We start from the raw sequence: 24,436 nt of genomic DNA, 5'->3' as shown, positions 1-24,436 counted from the left end.
GACTGCGAGATGTTCCTCCAAACCACAAGCATATCTAAACCAGAGAATTTGTATGGAATCCCAGTTCTAGAACTGAATTTCACAAGTTACTCCTGGCTTCATTATCAGCTGATAATTGAATTATTCTGTCCTGCCAAGGTATAAAACTAAAATCTGAATTCCTCCAACATCTGGCTGCTATTAAAACCATAACCACAGAAATTCCTGTAAGCACAGGTTGAAGTACAAATACCACATAGTGGCTACTTTAAAGATCTTGCATGTTAAGTCTTAAGTTGCTTTGCGCCAGCCACCACTTTTTTCTGCCTGAAGCATGAACTAGTATCCACAACTACTCTCACCTTCTCTTCGAAGACCAGAAGGGCATAGATTATGTGCTACAACATAATGGCTGTAATTATATCCTAACAGGAAAAGATTTAAGTTTTACACCATGAAGGGCCAGGTGTTCCTCCCAGTAAATTCAAGCTCTGCTAGTAGTTCAGGAGAGAACTTGAGAAACAAGTAGAAAAGCCTCAGAATACTACTTTTAAGACCTATTCACTATAATACCTGATACCTAAATTCTACTACTTTGTTGAGATTTGCATACATAAAAATTGAACAACTAAGCTCTGTGTTACATGCCATTTAACCCATTCTCCATCTATGGAGAAATCCAGACAAAGAAATTATAGGGTTCTTTTTGTAACTTTGGTGTGTACTTGGTGAAAATAGTGTAGGCTTTCTTATCAAGATGGTAAAGACATCAGCTGGCTTATTCCAGTTCTTCAAACTGAAGTCCTAAATATCTCTATCTTGCATTATCATTATTCCAATGCAATCTATGTAAAAAAAAAACTCAGAATGAATCCTTAGTATGTTTAAAATTCACGATACTTCTTGATTCAAGGTACCAGTAAACATACTCCACTTTTTTAACACTGCAGGGTATAGTAGCTCAACTGATTCTGTAGGATGATTGCTTTTCTTAGCCGTTGTTTTTCACTTTAATTACTGCTGGATGTTATTTATGAATCTCTCAGTATTGAATCAGGTTGCTCTTCCATCATCACTTTGCACAAATGCCTTAGAAGCTTGCCAAACTAGCATGGAAAACAGACCTTGTTCAAAATAGTTTAGACAAGAAAAAAAGAACTCGTGCTTTACGCTCTGTGGATGCTGAAGTCAATAGATAAACTCCAGTCTTATAATAAAGTGGAGCTTTCTATTGCACCTCCTGTTTAGATTAATCCTGCAAGGGCTTCAAAGAAAAAGTGTGTGAGAATTGTGTGTTTATGTTGTGATCACAAATTTACAGAGAATATGAATGAAGAATCCAACTGTACTGAATGGTTCAACACAGTAACTTAAATTGGGCTTTCATGAAAACACATTTATATTCCATGTCCATATGATACAACTGCATTAATATGCTAAACTTAGGTTATTCCTAAAATTCAAAAAACATGAAGGATAAAAATGAAGCTACTGCAGCCTATTTCTGAATTAAAATCAGATTTTAGGAGTGTAATTGAACTCTGGCTGCAAATTATTCTGCTATAGTAATGGAGTCAGCTCTGTTATATTCACAACAAATTCTACACTGCAATTTTACAGGAAGACTCGATAATTCTTTTAAATCCTGTAAAATTAACATGATCACTTTCCCTTTAAGAACATAAAATATAATAAAATGGCTGACAACCGCAGCATTCCAGAGGATTATTTTGTGTTCTTTTATGTTGCATGGCCACAAATGTGAACACTACAAATTACATGTATTGCAACAATGTTGTGTGAACACATGGTGGACATTGCATCTCACACAGAGATATCCATCCCTCCTGCAGCAGCATAAAATGTAGTAAGGATAGAGAGGAAGGGGCAAAAAGAGCTAGAGGCAAAATAACTTGGATCAGCCTGAGTTAATGGACTAAAAGCTCTGGGCTGCATTCTTATTTTGTTCTTTTCCCTGCAAAATCCTGTATTTCTTATGCATTCGCCTTGCTAGTCTTTATATGAATGAACTCCCATGATTGTTTTCAGACTGAGGAAAGAACCATGAATAAAAGCCCATCGATCTCTATGTAGCAGGTACTAAGTACTAAAGCAGTATTTGAGATGGGGCTCTTCCTTGTACATTACAAATTTCTAGTGTAACATGAGCAAGGATTTACAACACAGCACATGCCTGCAAATTGCACATCACAGGCGGCCTTTGAATGTGTTCTCTCAATATACAAATATAGTCGTCAGATAGACGCCATTCTGAACTACTAATAAAATCGTGAAAACTAAGCACCAGTATCAGGCAATCAAACTTTACAAATTAATCACACTCAAACAAGGACAAGAATTCCCCCCAAAGGTGATAACTATTTAACCTAGAATTATTTTCAAATGTAACTTTGAGGGACTTAATGGGGAATTTAATGTGGAAGGAATCTTTCTGTTAAAGATTAAAGGCATGCACCAATATACGTAGTGTTGTTTAAGCAAGACAGCATATAATACACACAATGAGATACTCTTCCAATGGAAGTGTGTGTACCAACATTTTATCAACTGACTTGTATTTGAAAACTATTGAAAACTATTGAAAAATAGTATTTTCAAGTGGATGTGCTCAATATTCAAGTACTTCAAAACATTCTCTTAAATTACTACACAAGCATTCCTTATTTGTATTGCCTCAAATGACAAATTCAGTATTCAGTGTTTTTCTTGAAACTTGACAGAAAAGCAGGATGCTTCTGGAAGTGACAGTTGTATCTTTCTAAAGATCAGAGGGCTGTTCTCCTCATCTAACCTGTCCTCTTACTGTCTCCTACTTCTTCAGCAACTCAGTCCCGGTTTACACTTGTCACTGCCTGAGGAACAAAGAAAATGAAGTATTTTTAGCTACCTGCTCTCTCTGAAAACTGCTGGCTGCTCAACATGCTTTGCCCTATGAGACATCCCCCGAGATACCGAAAAGTATAAATGGAGGTCAAACACATAATTCCAGGTGCTTCGCATAATTTTTTACCTGGAAAGACACATATGCAAAATCTGGGAAAAGAGATGGGGTGTGAGGAGAATGCTTGGCAACTTTTAAGTGAGGAAGAGGTTCTTCTGTTGATATAAATACCTCTTCTGGTAAACTCATTTTAGAGCAAACCATTCTTTACCACACAACCATATTTGCAATGACTAAAATGTGTGGCTGAGTTTAGCATGAAAAGGTAAGAGGTCAAAAGCCCCTTATCTTTATGAATTGAACTGATGTCTTTAATATGTAAGAGAGGTGGAAGAAGCAGGTGAAAAAGGAAAATACATTGCCTCCTCTTTCAAAGGAAAAGGACAGGTTTCTACTAGAAATAGAGCTGATAAGGTTTCTAAAAAAAAAAAAAAAAAACAACCCACAAAGATCTTATGCATCCATATTCTAATAATTCTCACAAGATGGTGCATACCTGTGGGAACTTTGGACTCAGCTTAGTACCAACTTCTTTTGTGGCAAACTATCAGACTTCTCAGGAGAGCTCCTTTTCCTCCTTCTCACTATACTCAAGACAGCTGTGACATCTGCTTTTAACAATCTCCAGATTCTTCAAAGAAAATTTTAAAATAGAATATAAGAATCTTCCCTGTGGAAAGAAAAAATGAATAGCAGGTTCACTGAGGACCTTCTTCACCAAAGAACCTAGTACAATTATTAAATTACATAAGAAATCAGAATGAAAACCACAAGGCATTCTCTTTTTTGTCAGCATTTTAAAAAAAATGAAAATTGGAAAAAGAATAAGAGGCTAATGCAGTACCTCAGATGAATGAAACTGAAATTTATAAACCAAAATACTGTTACTTTTGTGGACAGCCCCCACATTTAAACTGCAGCTCTCAATATGACAGAGATGCAGTGAAGAATCAGTGAACCATTAGCTTTGATATGCTGTACCAAGGTTTCAGCATTCAAAGTCTTATGTCCATCTGTCTGTATACAGCTTAAAAGTTAGGAAAAAAAAAAAAAAAAGGGATTCTATGTATATTTATACAGCCCTTACTGCCAAATGATCATTAAAAAATAGACACTTCTCACCACATTTGTGTCTTCAGGTGTCACCACAGAGATCTTAGTGAACAAGTCTGGAGAAAGTCAGAAAAGCAACATCTGTGGTGGCAAGTAAGCCAAGTAAAATAAACTGCAAGCCCATTTTTCAAGTGTTAGTTCATACAATAAAAGTATTCAGATGCCCCCATATCCAGCTCAGATTCCAAATGTCTTTGTATCAGATTCCAAATGTCCTTGTATCAGATTCCAAATGCAGAGTTGAGGCTCCTAACACACATTCATACAGAGACATATCCTCAAAGAGAAAATGAGTATCTATGCCAGGAGAGCCTGGAACATCTCTAGCACAATAACTTGTTCTACTACTGTCCTACTCTTAAGACTGACAGGAAATCGTACAGCTTTATGGAAAGGGCGACATACCCTTCACCAGAGAATAGGAATATTCACACACAATGACTCAGAATAACAAGTAACAAAAGTGAACTCCTGGCTGCAGCACAGAAGTACATCAACATCACCATCCCTGATAGCACACAACCTTTTCATTCTCACGTTGCATGTGTGCCAAAGCTCACTTTTTTGAAAAACAAAGGGCAATGTTTCTCTCTGAATTAAACATTCTAGAGAGGACTATACCTTCTTTTTTTTTTTTTTAAAAAAAAAAAAAAAAGAGAAGAGAGAACAGCAACCACTGCCCCACTTTGCTCTTCCTTTTCCATGTTCCACTTTTCCATTAACAGATGTTTCTGCCATCTCTTCCTCATCTGTCTTTTTCAAGCTATTTCCTACATGCTGTTTCTGAATCCCTTGCTGCTCTGTAGACAGGGATGAATCCCTGCAACTTGGATTGTTGGTGCTGTAACATCCTACAAGGTTACTTCCACTAGCTTTACCTGAAGTGCTCAGAAGAAGGAAGTGCACGCACAGAATGTTGAAAAACACGCAAATTACTGTGTATGACGACAAGGGAAGTCAGGGCAAAAGCAGAATGCAGGCACTACTGGAAAAACATCTGGATGGGGAAAGGGTTTGAAGTCATACTCCTCAATTGGATTTCACCTTGGCACATCCAAAACCTGTATCAGGAGCTCAATTTTGCAAACCTTGCACAACTAACACAAGCCTTGCCTCCAGGTATTTTGTTTGCTGTTGTCCTGGAGTCACGTGCCAGGTTAACCTGCCAAGCTAGGCAATAACAAGCAGGTCAAAACCACAGACAACTTCAAGCCACATAACCTCAACTTTATCCTCCAGGTGGCATTCGGCCACACAGGGTGTCTAATCTGGGTACTGTCATCTTGTGATTGTTAAAATGGTCCAAGCTCACCATTGTATATAACGCCACCACCTTCAAAAGAGCAAATGAAGAAAGAAGATCTCTCTGCAAACAAATTTTAAATCTCTGACTGTGACTTTGGCACTGCATTGTATTTTCCTACACAATTTAAAAGTAGCAGGAGTTCCTTGTAAAGTTTGCAGAGCAAAAAGGGTATGTACTATATAAGTTTACTACTATACCTCTTCTGATGGAATAAATATCAAATAGAAAAAAATCTGTCTAAACTTATTTTGAAAACTGCATGGCCAGCTTATGCAGTAGCTAGATATGTGGCAAGGTTACAGTGTTACTCTCTAAGGAGAATACAATTGATATGCTTATATATTTTGTTCAATTCAAGCACTGTGTAGTCTCCAAGTTCTGCTATGAGAAGTATGGATAACTTCTCATTATCCTTCCTATTCCAAAACACAGTATTTATCACAGATATGTACAATACAGCAGCATAGCTTAGGCCTGTTATATAGGTCAGTATCTGCAATGCACACAAGAACATAGTTTGCCACTGCAAAGGAGAGTGGCTGCAAAATCTATTTTGGATAATCCAATTTATATTTGAGGAAATCAATGTGTGGTCATTTCTAGAACTGTGAATATAAGGCAACTGCTGCATGCTTGTATATTTGATAAGTTTTATTATACTATATCCTTATATGAATGCCTATGCAGTGTAAATGCTTTAATATAAGATACTGAATGGTTTTTTTACACATTATTTTCTAAACGTTGCTACATTTTACTGCATGTTTATTCATTTTTTGTGTTGGTACAAAGTGCAAGCAGGAAGACACATGATTTCAATAATTTATACAGTAGCTATTCAAATCCATTATAAAAACATGTTCTTATGTAAAGACTTTTAATTTGGCAAGAAATGTGCTTCCTTTAGACAATGGGCTTGGTTCACAGCAATACCTGTGTAATTAATGTTTATTTATTAAAAAACCAAAAAAACTGAGTCTGTAAATGGGGCTATTGACCCTGCTGCAAACCACTATGTCAGTATATTTTGATACCTTTGAAAATGTAAATCATCTACATTTACTAGGAAAACAGATGACCTGTCCTGATTCAAGCTGAAAAACAGTGCTGTAATTGAAAAAGACCACTCTTGAAAAAGAATTGTGTTTGGCGCTGCGGGATGACAATGTAGCAACCTTTTTTTTATTTAAACAAGACTTTCTCATGACCTTAATATGAAGAGTTCATGTTACTTGACTGTGAACTGGGCCCACTGTTTACAGTGTTATTATACGTAACCAAAGTTCAGTGTAATTAACAAAATTGATCGAATTCGTTCTTTTGGAAGAAACAAAAAAGAAGCTGACTGATTGTGCTGAGGTTTTGGAGAGTTGGCTTGGTACAGAGTGTTACTTCTGTACCAATGCATTTTAAATGCAAGGAAATCACTGGCTGAAAGATTGATGGCTAAGACAGAATTGTCAGTGGTAACATCTGATACTGCTGGAAACTAAGCTAGCAATGATACAACACTAAATCAAGGTAGTAATGCATTAAAGCTATGTAAATATTTCTTTTAATGCTGCAGCATCATAACTATCATTTTTCACTGCTTTGATATCCAAGGGTTCTTAATACTACACAAATGTATTTTATCTGCTTAATTTTTTAGTTTCAGTGCTTTCATTCAAAGCAAATAACTCCCATTTCTTTGTACTGCACTGAAATAAAGACTCTTGTTTCAGTACATAATGCTTTTCCTGTTCTGGTCTTTCTCTGTCAGTGTTTGTTTCTATGAGCACCAAATCATAGATACCAGCCCCTAGTGTCTAGTTCCTGGTACCCTGTCTCCCAGTTTTCTGTACATGCACACACCAAAGGCAAACCAGGCAACACTGACAGACTACCTGGTGCCTCCATCTAAGGCTCTGCGGGGTCTGAGCAGCACTGACACTGGTACCAGGTCACTGTGACTTCTGCAATATGATCCTCTTTTCCAGTAGATTGATTCAAATTAAGATTCTAGGTGGAATCTGGGAAAGCAGGCACTTCCCTGGATTTCTCATTTCTCAGAAGACCGCCATGGCCATTGTGATTTTCTGCTGCAGGGACTGCTGTCACATTCTGTTCAGACTACAGGAGTCCTAAACAAATCCCCTCTGATTTCCATCTAAAAAGCTTCTAACCAGGTCTACTGCTAAGTAATTTTCTCTGTGAAGAGAGATTCATGTTCCCTTAGTTTGAAAATGAGAACACTCTGCAGCAGATAACATTTAAACAGAAAAAGTAAAGACTGACAGGAGATGAGAGAAAGCTGAATCTCCTGAGATAAGCACTGGTCTTAGTAGCATGTGCTTTTTAAGAGCTGTTTTATATTTTGTACCAGAAAGGTGGCTTCTGACTGCACAGGACACAGAGAGGTAAACAACAGCTGCTGCACTTTGACCCACACTGTTTCCCATACAACACCTGAACAGATTTCAGGTGCAACTGGAGTGATGAGTTCAGAATAAGGAGAAAGAATCAATTCCCATGAAGAGAAGATTTACCTGAATTCCAAAATTACTTATGTCCCCATTTTATTCTAACAGTATCAGAGCACCTCACTTTCACATTTCTCATGCTTTTTGCAAGACAATTATTGTACCTATTACTTTAGTTCCCATTTTCACAGAAAATGAAGTATACACTTAACAAAAATCTGCATCTAGGAACTCAATATTCTTTTCATATATGTGGCTTCATAACAATCACATGATCACATGAAGTAGGAAACAAAATCTTAATCCTGTTTACAGACAATGAGCAACTTTAATTACTTACTGTGCACTGTATCACAAAAGTTAGTTTGCAAAGCACAAAAAATTTAAATTCAGCTGCTGACATCTATTTCCATATTAGATTTCCTTTCCAAATATGCATTCTCTCTAGAGAGATATGCATGGAAATATTTAGAAGCGTTCCACGAGAAGACAAAAATATTTCAATCCCAGTAGCTGAAAAGAAACCAGCTCCAGTGTCACAGCTACAGTGCAGGCCACTGTCACTGGGCTAATTCACTGAAAAGAAGAGGATTTATCCTATTTCTTGCCTTTGATTGAATCCAATGGGGTTTGTGCTCCATTGGAATGAGATGGTGATGGTGACATGGATGGGTCCCCTCCATTCAGGATCATATGCACTAATATATAACGAACAACTGCTTTTTATTAGACTACCTACTCCTACACAGGCCACATTTCAAATAAAACATGATACTTACTTACAAAACTATAATATTTTTTATTAGGATAGATGCATCCTTTTCAGACTTGATCCCCACCTCCAAAGAAGCACTGATGCCTAAGATGTTGACATCTACAACTCAGAGTTTTGCGGTTCCCTACAAAAAGAGAGCGTTTTCCTAATCTCTGATTTGGTTTTGAGTACCAATATTCATTTCTCACTGAGTGCCACATATTCAAGCAGTACACTGCACTGAAAGAACCCAGCAAGTGACAGCACATGTAACCTAGTAAAAGCAACAGCAAATTAGCTGTGGTACGCTCTCAGGCTTTGCTAACATCTTTGGTGTTAAGTAACACAATAAAAAAAAAATTAAAAAGTCATTTAATTTCACATACTGGTTTCTTAACAGTACTGTCATGGTTTAGCTCCAGCCAGCAACCAAGCCCCACACAGCTGCTCACTCACTCCCATACCAGCACAATCAGGGAGAGAAAACTGGAAGGGTAAAAGCCAGAAAACTAGTGGTTTGAGATGAAGAGAGTTTAATAGGAAAAGCAAAAGCCATGCACACAAGCAGAGCAAAACAAGGAATTAATTCACTGCTTCCCACGGGCAGGTAGGTATTCAGCCATCTCCAGGAGAGCAGGACACCACCACACGTAACGCTTACTTGGGAAGACAAATGCCATAACTCCAAACATCCCCCCCTCTTCCTCCTTCTTCCCCCCGCTTTACATACTGAACATGATGTCACATGGTATGGAATATCCCTTTGGTCAGTTTGGGACACCTGTCCTGGCTGTGTCCCCTCCCAGCTTCTCATGCACCCCCAACTTCCTTATCAGTGTGGCAGAATGAAAAGCAGGAAAGGCCTTGGCTCTGTGTAAGCCCTGCTCAGCAATGACGAAAACATCTCTATATTATCATCTCGGTGTTCAGCGCAAATCCAAAATATAGCCCCATAGTAGCCACTGGGAAGAAAATTTACTCTTTAAAGCAGCTGAAATGCATAGCATGCTAATAATATGCTGAGACACACTGTCCCTGGTTAAATAACTCCTGAACAGTATATAGTTGTTGGCCCAACGCAATACTCCAGTACACTTAGAGAATTCCGCTAAATGTAGCCCAGGTTTTGGAACTGTATTACAAACAGGAGAAGAATATTCTGAACAGGTGTTTGGCTCATTACAATAAATTTGCCAAATCACTTTATCCTTACTGTCTGACAACCAGTGGTGAAACAGTGCCCTCAGTATGATGCACAGGAAGTCTGAAAGAGTGCACAGGAGTCACTGAACAGCAATACCCCACTTCACAGAGCTCTCGTGTCTCAATGTTCTCTTTTGAACAAAGTACTATTTTGAGACAGAGAAAGGATGGCCTTCTTCAGCCCCTTCACAGTCTCCTTCAGCTGCAGTTTAAAATTCAAGATGTATACACTAAACAATGTGAAGATGAAAAGACAAATCTTGGTGCAGTAGCAAATAGTCATGTTCCAGTCCTTACCCTGTATCCTCTTTATGAATACAGCCAGTATTGAACAGGTATGGCAGTAAGCCCTTAGGCGAATTTTACTGCTGGTGTAATATAATACTCCCAAAGACTATGTTCAGCCTGCCAACAGCATGCTAGCACATCTCCAAGGGTTTTATGAGCTACCAGAAAGGTCACGTCTTCTGTAGCAGAACCAGCTTAGTGAGCTCATTTTAAAGTCTTATAAATGCTTAAAGCATCTCAGCTCATGTAGGGCTATCATAACAGTAGTCCAAGAATATCTGCAGGGCCAAACTGAGGAGTGAAGGATCTGGTCATACAAGCTCATTTCTAACCAAAAGTGCCATTTAAATAAATGGCATAATCCCATAAAGCACTGAAGGGTCAGCACAGTCATTTCTCTTCATATTGATAAAGTATTTAGAGAGTTGCAAATACTCAAAACCTCAGGGATGGCACTTTCAAAATGTACCAAGGTTATATTAGTGGCCCAGCAAATACTTCACAGACAAGTAAGTAAAGCAGCAAAGTCTACATCCAGACATTTTCAGTCCAAAAATACACTCTTGAACACCTTTAGTTTTACAAAAAATGTCTTCTGATCTACAAGCAGAGAAAACAGAGATGGGTAAGGATGTGAAATCAGCTTTAAAAAAAAATAAAATAAATAGGCAATAAATAGCATTCCAAGCCGTGGCTACCATAACATCCTAGAAAGTGTGGTCCCCAACTTTTAAGTATCAAACTGTCAGTAGAATGATCTTTTAAAAATATGATGTTCTTGATCACCTGACTTGGAGAAAAAGATTGTTCTAACTCAATATGAGGGATTCAGCCATGTCATGGGACACCTAAAATAGACAGAATTCTGCAACCTGACCTCTTCAGTTCTGCACTTGCAAGGAAATGGTGTAAAAGAGTAAAAGTCTGTATCCCATCAGTGATCTACACTCTGACCTAAGTCTGTACAGCAGAAGTCAGTTTTCACACTGAAGTGTGAAATTTATCTCTGTGTCTCAGGCTTTTACAATGCCTTGTCAGAATTAATGGTTCCACAATGTTTTTATATAGAGGGAGGTATTTGACACACATCCTTCTTCGCCTTGATAAGTCACTCACACAAGTAAGAAACCTGTATGATACAGGGCAACAAACATGTTACACTTTACTGAAAGAGCAATCCAAGAAAAGAAGCTGAATCCTCCACTGCACCGTAAGTGCAAAGGGTATGGCAGCCTAACACAAGTAAGAAAGTGGGAAAAAATAACAAGCTCAGAGGAAAAAGTTGTATCCTGAAAATTCCTAGCCTCAGTCTGTCTGATCTCCTGGCAAGTTTTAGAAAGATGGAAGTTTCTTCAAATCCTCTTCTTGGAGAATTCCCATACTGGGAGTCATCACAGAAACAGCAGCATAGGACTAACCACCGCAAGATAAAGCTCCACACCCACAGAACAGAAGCAGTAACATTTTGGCTAATGAACTGACAGCTGCAGCTCTAACTCCAGCAATGCTGCTTTGGCAGACTTCAGCAAAGACTTCTAGGTATTCACTCTGCCAGTACGTTTCAGTCCTAACATACTGAGAAGTCCCAAGCCTTCTCTAAGATACTTCTCCAAGTATCCCAAAAGCTCTTTAATTGAAATGTTTTATGGAATGAGCCAAGTAAGAAACAGGCAATAAGAGAAAACTACTTTTCTGTTTTGACTATAACCGTGTCTGCAATACAACAAAAGATGAAGCAGAGACTTAAAATCTTGGTAAGGATGAAACACTTTGAAGATTGTGGCTTATTTACGTTTAAACAGTCAAATTTAAGATTCAGAACAGCAACTAAAAAGCATGCTTTACAGGAAACTGGTTTTAAATGGTCTGGTTTACCTGTGAACCTAAGGTAAAAAATACACCAGAATTATTTAAAAAAAAAAAAAAAAAAAAAAAAAGTTAAAAAAATGGTAACATTATGAACTTTAGTACTTAAAGTGCATATTGTCAGGAATCCACATTACTGCCTTTGGCACACTGTGACCAGATACATAATGTTAATAATAAATGCCAGGAGTAGAAGTTCAAACAAGTTGGAACTTGTTCCATTGCCATTTTTATAAGGAAGAAACAAAAAAATCAGTTGTCACAAGTTTTTTCTATATGCCCTATAAAACTGCTTATTTGCAATTCCACCAAATTTTGTTAGCCTGTTAGCATTTCATTAGATCAGTAATGGGGGAGAGGGGTTTACTACCATTATGGCTTCCGGAATGTGTACAGGAATTGAACGGGAATGATATTAATAGCAAAGAAATTAATGAGAGAATCAGGAGCTCCCATCTGCAAGTCAGAAGCATTAATTGAAGATACTGCCCAAGTGGTCCTTCTTGGTCTTCTCCCCACCTGAAATTATGCACCTGTTGTACACAGAAGCTTCCTTCAGAATAAAGCAAATTCTGTAGCAAAGTCAAGACCTGGAGAAGGAAGTGAACAGATCAGTCCTGACATAAATTAGCATTTTCACAGGACCCGTACAAGGTTACAAACAACAAAGGAAATTCTTTGCAAGGACCAGAAAGGTTTCATTGCCAGAGTCAGGTATTACAGTGCAGGTCTGGATGGGTCCTGAAGAGTCACCACAGATCGTGGCAAAGGGCCCCAAGAGATACAGCTGCAGTCTGGCCAACCACCAAAAGACTAAGTTGTGATGTCAAATGCTCAGAGCTCCATTAGACACATTGCCTTTGAATCAGTGGCTAGAGAAGTGCACGTCAGTAATGGCTCCCTCCAGAGGCAGAACCCTCTCCTCCTGCAGCAAAGGCACCTGGTAACATAATCTGAAACAGCTGGTATACACCACATAAAATTAATATCTCTCTCTTTGTCTCAGTTAGTGATATTTTTCTCAGAACTGCATACAGGCTTCCTGATTTCATAGGCATCGTGCCCATAAGTAGGCCTGTTTGACCTCATAGCTAGCAATTTAGTAGCCAAAATAACCATTTTAACACTTTAGCTCAGCTCTGAGGTCATGCCAAAGATCTTTGAAGCATCAGTCAATCAAAATCAAGTCCCAGTTGCCCAAATGACCTAAACAATGTGCATAGCAACTGCAAGCCCCAGTATACCATCCTGCTAGATCAGGAATTGTTTGCTCTGAAGAATAACAAGAGATTACCAAAGATCAGTATTGTCGTTGCTCAAAGGAGCAACAGCTCACATCAGGGATCTCCGTCAGTAGAGTACTCTGTGAACAAAAGTCTGAATAAATTCACAGCACATCCTTTAATTTATGTGTCTGTGCTAGTTCTGGGCTACATTAGGTCATAAAAAGCATGAGAGAAGAACCCCAACAAAATTTACTACATCTCATGGTACCAGTCATTAGAGAGCTGACTATAATTAGACAGATGGAAGCAGAGAACAGGCTTTTACTGCTCTTTTAGTCTCTCCCAAGAATACTTCAAGAAATTGTCTCTTCTTTCAAACAAAAAAAAAAAACTGGAAAAAGGAACTGTAAAATGGTACCATCAGAAAAATAAACAACATTTGTTGTAGCAGCAGTGTGTATACGAATTACCAGGATGTCATCGCCAATATAAGCGGAGCCGTTTATCATGCTAAAGTGTTCAGGTACTCCCAGATGGCACAAAGATATTCTTACATACTTTGCTTTACCCTAAAACTAGACAAAGAGCTTCATCTCATTTCAATCTCTCCTCATCTTGCCATAGCAAGAGGTACCAATTTTCTGACAGCTGTTCTAGACATACATAACTAGTAAAACTCTTTTCCTCAAATTTGCTGGTGTTCCCAGCAGGGGCAAATATACAGTTAACCAGAATTACTTTGTACCTGTAACATCAGGGGAAAGTCATAGCACTGGCAAAATGAAGGAAGCAAAGTCAGCAACATCAGAAATCAATTTAGCCACAGTACCTTAGTATCAGAAGCCTGCACAGTCCAATTCATGAGATTTGGTATTTTTAGGTAATGCAATGCTCACCTCTTGCACAGATTAGTGCAAATAAAAGTCTGCAATGTCCCTGAAAATATCTTCTGCCATGAATGATCTAGTGCCTCAGCTCTACTACAAACACACTCAGAATATTAAACCTGTGAATTTAGGAGGCAAACAACCTCTTTCCTGGGGTAGGGCTGATTACCACTGCTGAGGAAAAAGTGCACATTACAAACCCCAGCCCTGACGGCTCCCTCTCACTCCCATGCAGTGCTGCTGGGGCCAGCCAGGTGCCGTTCCAAGGTGCCCACCCCAGTCTGCTCCCCCACTATGCGGCACAGACAAAAAACTGCTGACAGGAGCCAGGTCCTGCCCAGCTCTGCTTCCCATTACCAGCACACACGGAGCAGACCAACTCACCGTGCTACGCAACACCAGGCTCTGGAATACTCTGTGGCCATGCAGCAGAGCTGCAGCATTGCATGCAGCCGCTGCCATGTTACACAGCCCACCCTGGTGTTCCCCTTGTGGGGTGCTGAAATGGCAGCAGGTGACTCCAGTGACCGTGACCATGTACACTCATGCTTTTCAGCCATGGTGCCAGAGCTACAGGAGGGAAAGGAGGGATGCTTTCTTTTGGCTTCCCAGGTATTTCCTGTCAAAAAATGCAGGTATTCTGAGAGGCAGTTCTCAAGCCAAATGAAAAAACAGGCCAGTTTCAACCTTGTGCCAGAATTTTCCTTCTCCTGCCAAGCTGGTGAAAACTGGCTTTTACAGCAGAAACTTTGTGTGGAGAATAAATGATTCTCAGAGCATGGTTATTTGCCAGCTTGTGCAGTCCACCAACCTGGGTACGCATCGCTGTAACAAAGAAATCCGTGACATGGGAAAGCTTGGGATCTCAATCATGAATGTAAAGAAAGGAGAAACCTAAATGTACCTGAGCTTCAAAAAGGCAGCTTGATGTTGTGAGAGTGAGGGTAATGGTCACTTGGCTCCCACGCTCCCTTCAGTGCCTAATGAGGGAGCAGAGAGCAAGGCACAGTCACTATTTTCCTTGCCCGGGTCTCTCGCAGTCTGGAGCTGCATCCAGTCCTCTCATATCCCCTTGGAGAGGGATAGAGCACTGTCATACTGTCATTTCTCTGTGGGATAGGTTCCTTTGTTTCTGGCAAAAGATATGTTTGTATTTTATTTCACTGCGAAAGAGCAAAAGCAGTTTCTCTGCAGGGATTTAATTTTAGATCATTTCAGTCCCCAGACTTCTCCAAGCTTTTGCTTTGGGCAAAGAATAAGTCTATGGGAGAGAATGTAATGAAAAGCTGGCTTTGGTGAGGTCTATTACAACAAGCAGGAGGCTCTGGAGGAACACTGCAAAAGATGAAAAAAGCACAGGAAAAACACAAATTGGGAAAAATCTTTTGTTGGTCAAGATAACATCATATGTCATTTGCATCTATGAATCTGTGGCCTGTGCAATCCTAGTGCCATAGGGGATAACATCATAGTAAACCTGGAAGGCAACTCGAGAGATTATCCAGAGCATTCCTCTTCTCTACAAGATTAAAAGTCCCTTTAATTCACATGTGCAAGGTCAGAACTCACTACCTTTACCCCAGCAGTGACCAAACTAATCCTTGCTTATTCACACACCTCAGTGTCTTGATTGAGACAATCTGAAAGATTTAGAAGGAACTGGAGTGAATTTGTTTCATTAAGTAATTTCAGAAAGTTCAACCTGAATTTGTAAACCCCTTCAATGATGCTAATCACTTTGTTACTGCTGTCTGTGTTCAAAGAATCACAGGATATGCTGAGTCGGAAGGGACCCACAAGGATGATTGAGTCCAACTCTTAGCCCTGCACAGGACCATTCCCAATAGTCACACCACATGCCTCAGAGCATCATCCAAACACCTCTTGAACTCTATCAGGCTGAGTGCTGTGTCCACTTCCCTGGGGTGCCTGTTCCACTGCCCAATCACCCTGTGGCTAAAGAACCTTTTTCTAGTATTCAACCTAAACATCCCCTGACACAACTTCAGGCCATTCCCTTAGGTCCTTGTGGTCACTACAGAGAAGAGATCAGTGCCTGTCCCTCCTCTTCCCCTCACAAGGAAGTTGTGACTGCAGTGAGGTTTCCCCTCAGTCTCCTCTTCCCCAGCCTGAACAGACCAAGTGATCTCAGCTGTTCCTCTCACAGCTTCCTGTCAAAGCTCTTCACCATCTTCTTTGCCTTCCTTTGGACACTTTCTAACAGCTTAATATCTTTTCCATATTGTGGTGCCCAAAACTGCACACAATATTCAAGGTAAGGCCACACCAGTGCAGAGACCGTGGGACAATCACACTTGCTTTGCTTATCATTTAAATGCAGAGATTGTTTTCACACCAATGACTCAGCTGTGATAACTCCCCTTGGGGAGGGATTAGCACCTTCACACCCAGCCTGAGGGGTCATCTCTGCTAATGGACCACAATGGACTGGCATAATAAGCAGCAGCAACCACCTGGAGGATCAAAGATTCCAAAAATATCCCATGATTCACATAGTTAAATCACCCCCTGTGAAACTTCCTGGAGGAGGTAGTGGGTATTCCCACCTGAACTTGTGCATAACAAATTTTGGGGTTTGGGACTTCTGGCACCACTTGTTGGATCCAAAGGAGGACCAGAACTCCAACAGGACTGCAACTGCCACTCTCAACAAGACTGTGACCATCATCTGGACCAACAGGTTTTCCTTTCCTTCTACTTTGCACCCAGGGGGGCCAAGAGGTGCTCAGCACAGGGGTTGACAAACACTATTCTATTCTTTTCCCAGGGTGTGGGGTTTTACGTCTGTCAGGGTTAAAACCAGTTTTTCTCTGTATCACTGTATTTCTGGTAATCTTTTTAGTAAATTGTAACTCTGACTTATAATCTCTCTTGAGATGGCTTCATTTCTCCGGCCAGTTTACTTTTAAACCAGCACAAATTGCTATTAACTAGATGCAACCTTTCTGTCGCATTCACTGCAACTGTCTCAGGACAGTTATAAGATAAGAGTCTCAGTGGCAGATCTGCCCGATGCAAGAATCTCCACTAAGCTGAATGCCCTCTGCTATCCTAAGAGGGAAGCCCAGAAACCCTGAATGCTTCTCTTGCATTTACATGCATTGGCCTGCCTTAAAAATAGCTAGGGGTTAGCGTACTTGCAGAACTAAACGTGAGGCTGTGCCATTTTTAAATTTCAGAGCAAAATTCTCTCCAACTCACTAAGCAGCCTCACATTTCATCCTTCTCAAGCATCTGAAATGGCTTTTCCACCTGGAATGTCTGTATGCATGCCTTAGAAGAGGTAAAACAAAGGCTTCTACCATTATTCACTTTTGAGTTGGGAATTAACACATTAAAAAGAAGAAAGCTGTTCAAAAGATATAAGAGGTTTCTATTAACAGTATATCTTTTCATTTAACCTTTTTGGTTTTATACCGTGCTTCTGTTCACACAGATGCAGGGCGACCCACAGATGGGTACTGTGCTGCTGTGATACAGCCCATAGCCAGGAGAAAAATGAGCTTTCAGAGAGGGTTCAGTGCAAACCTGTGCTGTGTTATGTGTAACTCTCTGCAAATGATCCTTAATAGCATGGAAATGAGTTCCATTTGGCATGAATCACAAGAACTGCTAAGCGAGGGCTTCTAAAACGGGCCTGTTAGAAATAATGAGCTGCTGTACTTTTTTTGACACTCATTAAAGTGGGACAGCTGTTGTTTAACAGTTAACTGCAGAAAATAAATGCCAAGAGTCATAGACAACTGCAGGTAAGGCTACCTGCCCTTTATCTGAGCAATTTGCATATTGGGTCTGGCTGAGCTGGAGTTCATTCCCCACAGCAGCCCTCACAGTGCTGTGCTTTGCATTGGTAGCTAGAAGGGTGTTGATAACACTGGTGTTTTGGCTACTGCTGAGCACACCATCAGCACTGTAACATTCCTTCCTCAGTTGAAGGCAAGATCCTGGGAGGGGACCCAAGTAGGCCAGCTGACCCAAACTGACCAAAGGGATATTCCAGACCAAATGACATCAGCTCAGATATAAAAGGTGAGAGAAGGAGCAGGAAGGAGGGCATTCATTGTCTCCAATGGCTGCCTGCTGAGGAACCGTCACACGTACCAAAGCCCTGCTTCTCAGGAGTGACCGACCATCGCTGCTCATGGGAAGTAGAGAACAAACCCTGCTATCTTTCGCTTCTCTGCACGCAAGCTTCACTTTACGTGTTGCTTTAAATAAACTGCCTTATCCCAACCCACGAGTTTGGGTTTTTTTCCACCTTACGCTCTCCCGTATCCAGCTGGGAAGGGGAGTGATAGAGTGGCTGAGTGGGCACCTGGTGTCCAGCCAAGGTCAACCCACCACACATACCTGAAGTATCACACAGTCAAAGGTTGGCATTTTTTGAAAACTATCTCCTTATGACAGGTATCATTATCTGTCACTAAGAAGGCAGCAAATGGATCATATCAAGGACCCAAAAAGTTCTCATGGCAGGTGCACTACAGCTAAGGTATCATGCTATGTGCTGTTTCATACCCGGTAGAATCACCATGGTTAGAACCTCTGGAGTGATAGCCCCTAAAGCACATGCAACAGGCTGCTCGTAATCCCTTAACCATATGTCCCATGACATGGGAAGCTTCTGCTGCAGGTGAATAAACACTGCACCTTGCTTTCATTGCAAGTCACGTCTGTGTGCTGTTGAGGATTGCCTCCTTTACCTTCTTGGTGAATGATAAACACAAGGCTGATTTATCTTCATAATATATCAGCTTGGAAGTCCAGCTATAGCTGGGCAGGGGCTGTGATTTCAATTCTCACAGGCAAGGGCAAGACAGATCTTCTCAGCTGCTTATACTTTGAACATCACACTCTTGAATTAGAGTGTGAGGGGAGAGGCAGCATTACCCTGCAAGCAGCTGTTAACAGAAGCAGCAGGAGCTCTGTTCTACACGAAGCACAGTGTGCTCTGAGCATCCTTTCTAGGTCAGACCTCTGAGGAGAGAGAGTACCTAGTTTGAGATGTTTGTAGGTGTGCAGTAATGACTAAGCTATTCCTCCCTAACAAAACTCAGGCAGCTGAGGCAACAGAAAGCATGAATTTATAATCCAAGAAAACTTCATAGGTGTTTTTAAAGCGGGGCCAGGCATTTTGAAGATCATGTTCCTGGAACAAACTGTTCTTTGAACCAAAAAATTATATAGTTTATAAAACTGGTGTGCCTTCACTCCCAACAGTGCTCTACTAACTGTGTTTCAGGGCACTGTCAAACAGCTCAGCTTAATCCTCGCTAATTTAAATAGTTGAGGGACAGTAAGGAAAGGCTCAGGGTATGACTTACTTTTAAACTGAGACACTGCATCACCATATTAATTATTGTCTCAGACCAACTCAAGTTGGGGTGCGGGGGATGGGAATAAAGGGAGAGGACAAATTTCATGGGTCTCATGCCCTCTCACACACCCAAGCCCCTGAGAGCCTCCCAGGGCAGCCCCAGAGCAGCCGTCAGAACTTGGACTCTGGGAGCACTCCCCCATTCCATACCCTGGAGCCTCTAACACAGCCCCAGATTGGATGGCACAGTGGAAGTCCCGCCTGGGGGTGGGAACTGTGGCCACAGGGGCCATAGCACGTAGAAGAAGCAACAAGTGCTCTGCATCGGTTGGTTTGAACCTTCCATTTTCTGGACTCTTGTAGCTGGACCTGTGCTGGTGTGTTGGTAGCTATATGATGGTAGCTATAATTCTCTTTTATTCCTCTCTTTCTCTACTTCTTCTCCTCCTCCTCCTCATCTCCCTTATTAATATTTTGGGTAGCTTGAGACTGGATGGGTTGGATTTTGCTAAGTTATATGGGTTAGTGTGTGCTAAGTCAGTGCTTTGGGGAATACTTTATTTTGGTTGAATATTACCCTTTGAACTTTTGCCAAGTATTAGTATTTTCTAAAGTTTACAAAGTACCTCCTGAGAAAAGGTGCACCTTTTCTCCTATGTGCTCTCTTTACGGTGTTAAAAGAACTGAAGGCTCTTCTAATAATCTGGAGGGTGAATATTGTGGGAGCCTTTTAAGTTTTCTAATTAAAAACCCTTCAGTGAGCTCGTAGCTCGGGGCATGGAGTCTTGCAAGTTGCTATAATTACTTCTGACTGCATACAATTTGTGTGAGAATCTGTTTTTTTTGCCATCTCTGTCCTTTGGTAGATATTATTCCACCACTTGCTAGCACTGCATAAATGAAGTGGAGAAGAGGTGCCTTTCGTAAGGACCTAAAGAAAATAATGATGTCATATAGTGGGGAAATTTGGAGGGAAGCACCGGTATATAAGGCCCTCTTTGCTGTTATCCACCATATTTGACAGTATGATCCAAACAGCATTGTTTAAAGAAAAATTGTTTGAAGATTGTTTAAGGATTCTTTGCTATGACTCAGAAACCTTACCAACACCTTGGAAATCTTAAAAAGACTGGAATTGTAATGAGTGCAGTCTCACACATTCATATGTTAACGTTGACTGGTAGCTTTTAATAAATGACAGGTAAATGTCATTTTACGAATTGCTTTGTCCTTGCATGACCACAAAACAGAACTAAGCAGAGTATACATTCACCATACACTGTGACCAAAAAATGGTCCAGACAAATATTTCAGACCAATAAACTGCTCTGTCTGTGTCTTAGTGTAATCAAAATATAGTTGACCAGGCAGAAGTAAACTGTATGGCAGCTATCAGCATTTTTGGGGAATAAATGTTCCACAGCAAAAATTCTCAGTTTAATTCACCAAAGTACATTCAGTCATTACTCATGAATCGAATGTAGTTATGCCTTAAATTGTATGCTTACACTGAATGCTTTTATGGCTGAAATAGTGGTTTGGATCTGTTCAACATCAGATCTCCACAAATTAATTCAAGTCTCTTTTAATTTAACATTTGTGAGGACAGAGGAGTTCCAGCATACACCTGTAGCATGCCACAAATGTAGGTGGTCCAGACAAGATGCTATAAGTATTTTCTTTCTTAATGATTTTAAGCTCAAAGGGGCTCTCATCAAGCAACATATTAGGCATCCTGAAGCAACAACTCTAAACAACCTGAAGCATTCAGCATGAGAGGTCACTAAAGTGTATGCTTCCCATGGGATTTGCAGGGTACAAAGATATTTTAAACCCAGAAAGATGCACAGCCATCCCAAACTTGTTTTTAAAGAACTGTCAAATTCACAGTCAATATTAACACATCCATTACAGGAATTAAACAATTTTTTTCTAGCACGTGTAACATTCACAGGCAGTGATGTCGCAATATGGTAGGCATCTCATTGCAGGAATAGGATTCCAAGTCCTGTTTTTGAAAGAGACTGAAGCCTCCACAGAGCGTATTAGACTATTCAGGCACCCTCTGGAGCACTCAGCACCACTCAGGGCCACCCCTAATATTAATCTCATTGGATACACCAATGAGAAAGGATATTCCAAAATAGGAAAAAGGAACATATTTCAGCCATCTGAAACAGTTGAACACTTAGAAAACTCTCAAACCCCCAAACATCGAGGTTGCCTAAAACCATCCCTCCTCAGCAACAAAAAACCCTAAAAATACAACACCATCTGCATTCAGGGTAGTTTCCTCCCAGTTTGTTGCTATCAAACACAACCTATATGAACAAATGGGGAAAGTTGCCAGCTCCTCATCTGTCTTCATGCTACATGGCAGTCACAGGATAGGATTTGAACTCAGACAAGTCTGGCACCATCATCTTCCACTTCCAATCATAGAAGTGATCTCAACCAGCAAACAAGTCACAAACAAACAGGCCTCCAGGATCATACCTTTGGGAATCACATTGAGTAGGAAATCCTACTTGCTAGTCAGAACATCACATTCATGGACAAGTCTATCCTGCTGTCTGTCCATTGCATGAATGACAAATGCATAGCTCAGCATGTCCTTGACTTACAAGTGACGCAGCAGTGAACCCAGCAAGTATCAGTTTCTCTGTCATGACACAACATGTTGGGTTTTCACTCTAGAGGGAAAAGCTTACAGCAGTAATAGCCAGTTCGAACATGTTGTAGGATGTATATACCCTGTCCTACTCCATGGCAATGTATTAGGCAGTAAGGAATGAAAAATCTCTGAAAACTGGTTCTGTTTAACCATACCTTGTTGCTAACTGCAAATGTGATCACATTCAGTCTGTGTTGACATGGCCGTGAGGCAGCATGTGTCTTCTAGCCTTATTGGACTTGTTTATCCCAAGTTCATTCGCACTGCCTCGTCTGCTCTAGCAAGTCCCAGCAGGTGGCATTGTGTTATAAGACAACATTACCCTGGTGCCAGTTGCCTTTCTCTCAGCTCTACAAGTTCAGAGAGGAGTTTTCAACTTCTCTTTCCTTGAGCGTATTCTTACCTTCTTCTTGCTCCTGTCGTTTTGCCAAGCCTAGCATATAGTTATGACATTTCAGCTGGGTGGAAACAAAGCCAGAAAGAGATAGGAAAATTTTATGTGACTTTTATCTTCATTCTTGTAGCTCTGTTTCCAAATGCCTCCTTTTGCTCCCCAAGGCCAGAATAATCTTCATGTCAGCCTTGGCACTGTATACAACAGGCTGATAATAACTTTCATCTCTCCTGTTATGCTGTGGTCTTGTCTTTTCTAGGAGACAGATACTAAGGCAAGAGTAAATTCAGTGCTGAAATACCTCTGAATGCAGGTGCCAGTTTAAGGTTTAAGCACAGGCATGTGAATGTAGTTGTCTGTAGTTCAGGAGAAATAATCCAGAATGGCAGATTGAAATAGTGGAGGTTTCTAGACTTATTAAATAATGAGAGCTGGGAGTGGCAGGTACAGCAGACCCTCAGAACTGTTGCAATTGCTAACATTACTATTCAGTTCATCTTCATCTGCCCTTCCATCCATTTTTCCAGTTCCCTGCTGAACCAGCTCTTTGTCTTCAGGACTTCTGCATGGCTGGCTTTGTTCCTAAGATTAGAAGTCATATCAGGCAGATGGAGCAAAGCCATGCTGTGATTCAAGGTTACAGAGGTTACAACAGGAGTCCTTAGCTCAGTCCATGCTCTTGTATGCTACTGAGTCATGCTGAACTGTTGTGCCCAAGCACGTGAAGCTGGACTTAGAAGTATGAAAATCTGGTGATAAATTCTGTAATGCAGTGGTTCAGTGCCATACAGGTCTGCCAGTGTGAGATACAATTCCCTCGTCTTTATTACAGAGCTGGTGACCATGAAGCATCCAGCTCCCTAGTGACTGTAGCCAGGTAAAATCAATGAGGAGCAGGCATCAGCGAAGAACTGGAATGAGTGGAATCATTTAAAAAGGAAGATATTTGAGTCTAATCAATCTGTTCAACTGTGGAAGATGCATAGAAGCAATGAGATCAGGTTAATTATGGTGCACTAAATAGAGCTTCTTCAGCATCTTCTTTGCTTAGTACCCTGCTAGTTTGCATGCCCAGCTGTATCAATGCATTTGTACATTTGAGAGCCCTTATTCAATACGTTACTAACTGTTCCCTGTTTAATTGCTGGAAGGGTGCCATTTCTTTGCTTGAGATTCTGACTTTTGATAATTATTGACACGAGCAGGAGTTCCTCTGTCACTGTTTCCTACAAAGGAGATGGCATTTTGTACTTTTTCTTGAACCTTCTGTTATCCAGTGACAGTCTGATCCATATGTAATCATGCTGTGTGTGTGTGTTTGTGTGTGTGTGTGTGTGTAAAGAAAAATCAGTACTGTGCCACGGGAAATCTGGAGAGCCTTTGCTCCTGATGGAATACGTTGCTGACGGTTTTGGAGCACAGACTCGGCAGCGGCTGGCCAGACATTTTAAAAGGTCGGTCCGTCTTAGTCTCGGCAGTGCGGGCAGCCTGCGCAGTCTCTTGTGCCACATGCTGGCAAGAGCCGCGAATTACAGCTTCCCAAGAACAGGGACACTGCCAGCGGGTAGCTGGAATGTGGAGCACAGGTGCTCAGGGTGGTGGAAAAGTCCTGTCAGAGGAGGTATAGGAGGATGTGCTCGGACACCACCCAGCTGTGCAGGACACCTTGCACCCACGGAGCTTACATCCGACACAGCTGGTGCACTGCAGTGTCTGCACTGTGCTCTGCATCGCGCTGGCAGGGTGTAGTTGCTCATATGAAACGCTAAGAAAGTATATTTTTCTGGGGCCTCTCTGCAGACTTTGGCTGGCTCCTTGGAGATCCATATGTCTGTGTGATGTTCCCTGTTTTGCTGCAAGTGGTCGTGGCTTAATCTCTTGGGCTGTACAGGCTGTGGAGGGGTGCTTGTTTTTCCATTCTTCAAGTTTCTCCTTTGAGGCTATGAATTGCTTCCAAACAGGATTTATCACAAGCTGAAGGAGG

The 24,436-nt window shown here is 40.9% G+C and overlaps 1 protein-coding gene and 1 long non-coding RNA gene across 5 annotated transcripts in view; one reads left to right on the top strand and one right to left on the bottom strand.

The window, feature by feature from the left end:
- On the bottom strand, positions 1 to 8,707 carry LOC114059177. Its single transcript, XR_003571602.1, has 3 exons — positions 8,695 to 8,707; positions 6,558 to 6,560; positions 1 to 108 (listed from the first exon to the last, which is right to left on the bottom strand). It is a non-coding gene; the product is annotated as an uncharacterized LOC114059177 (long non-coding RNA).
- A 2,068-nt stretch (positions 8,708 to 10,775) lies between these two features.
- LOC114059174 overlaps positions 10,776 to 24,436 on the top strand; it is a 31,343-nt gene continuing 17,682 nt past the window's right edge. For all 4 annotated transcript variants that reach the window (XM_027887327.1, XM_027887325.1, XM_027887326.1 and 1 more), the window contains exons 1-2: positions 10,776 to 10,781; positions 12,416 to 12,421. The gene's annotated coding sequence lies outside the window, so the exon portion shown is untranslated. The remainder of the gene's footprint in view (positions 10,782 to 12,415; positions 12,422 to 24,436) is intronic.

This window comes from Empidonax traillii, unplaced genomic scaffold (assembly GCF_003031625.1).
Source record: "Empidonax traillii isolate 1590-97213 ecotype Southwest subspecies unplaced genomic scaffold, ASM303162v1 scaffold206:size1282135, whole genome shotgun sequence".
Classification (NCBI taxonomy): domain Eukaryota; kingdom Metazoa; phylum Chordata; class Aves; order Passeriformes; family Tyrannidae; genus Empidonax; species Empidonax traillii.
The sequence above is the reverse complement of the archived record's forward strand: the minus strand, read 5'-3'. Positions and strand labels throughout refer to the sequence as shown.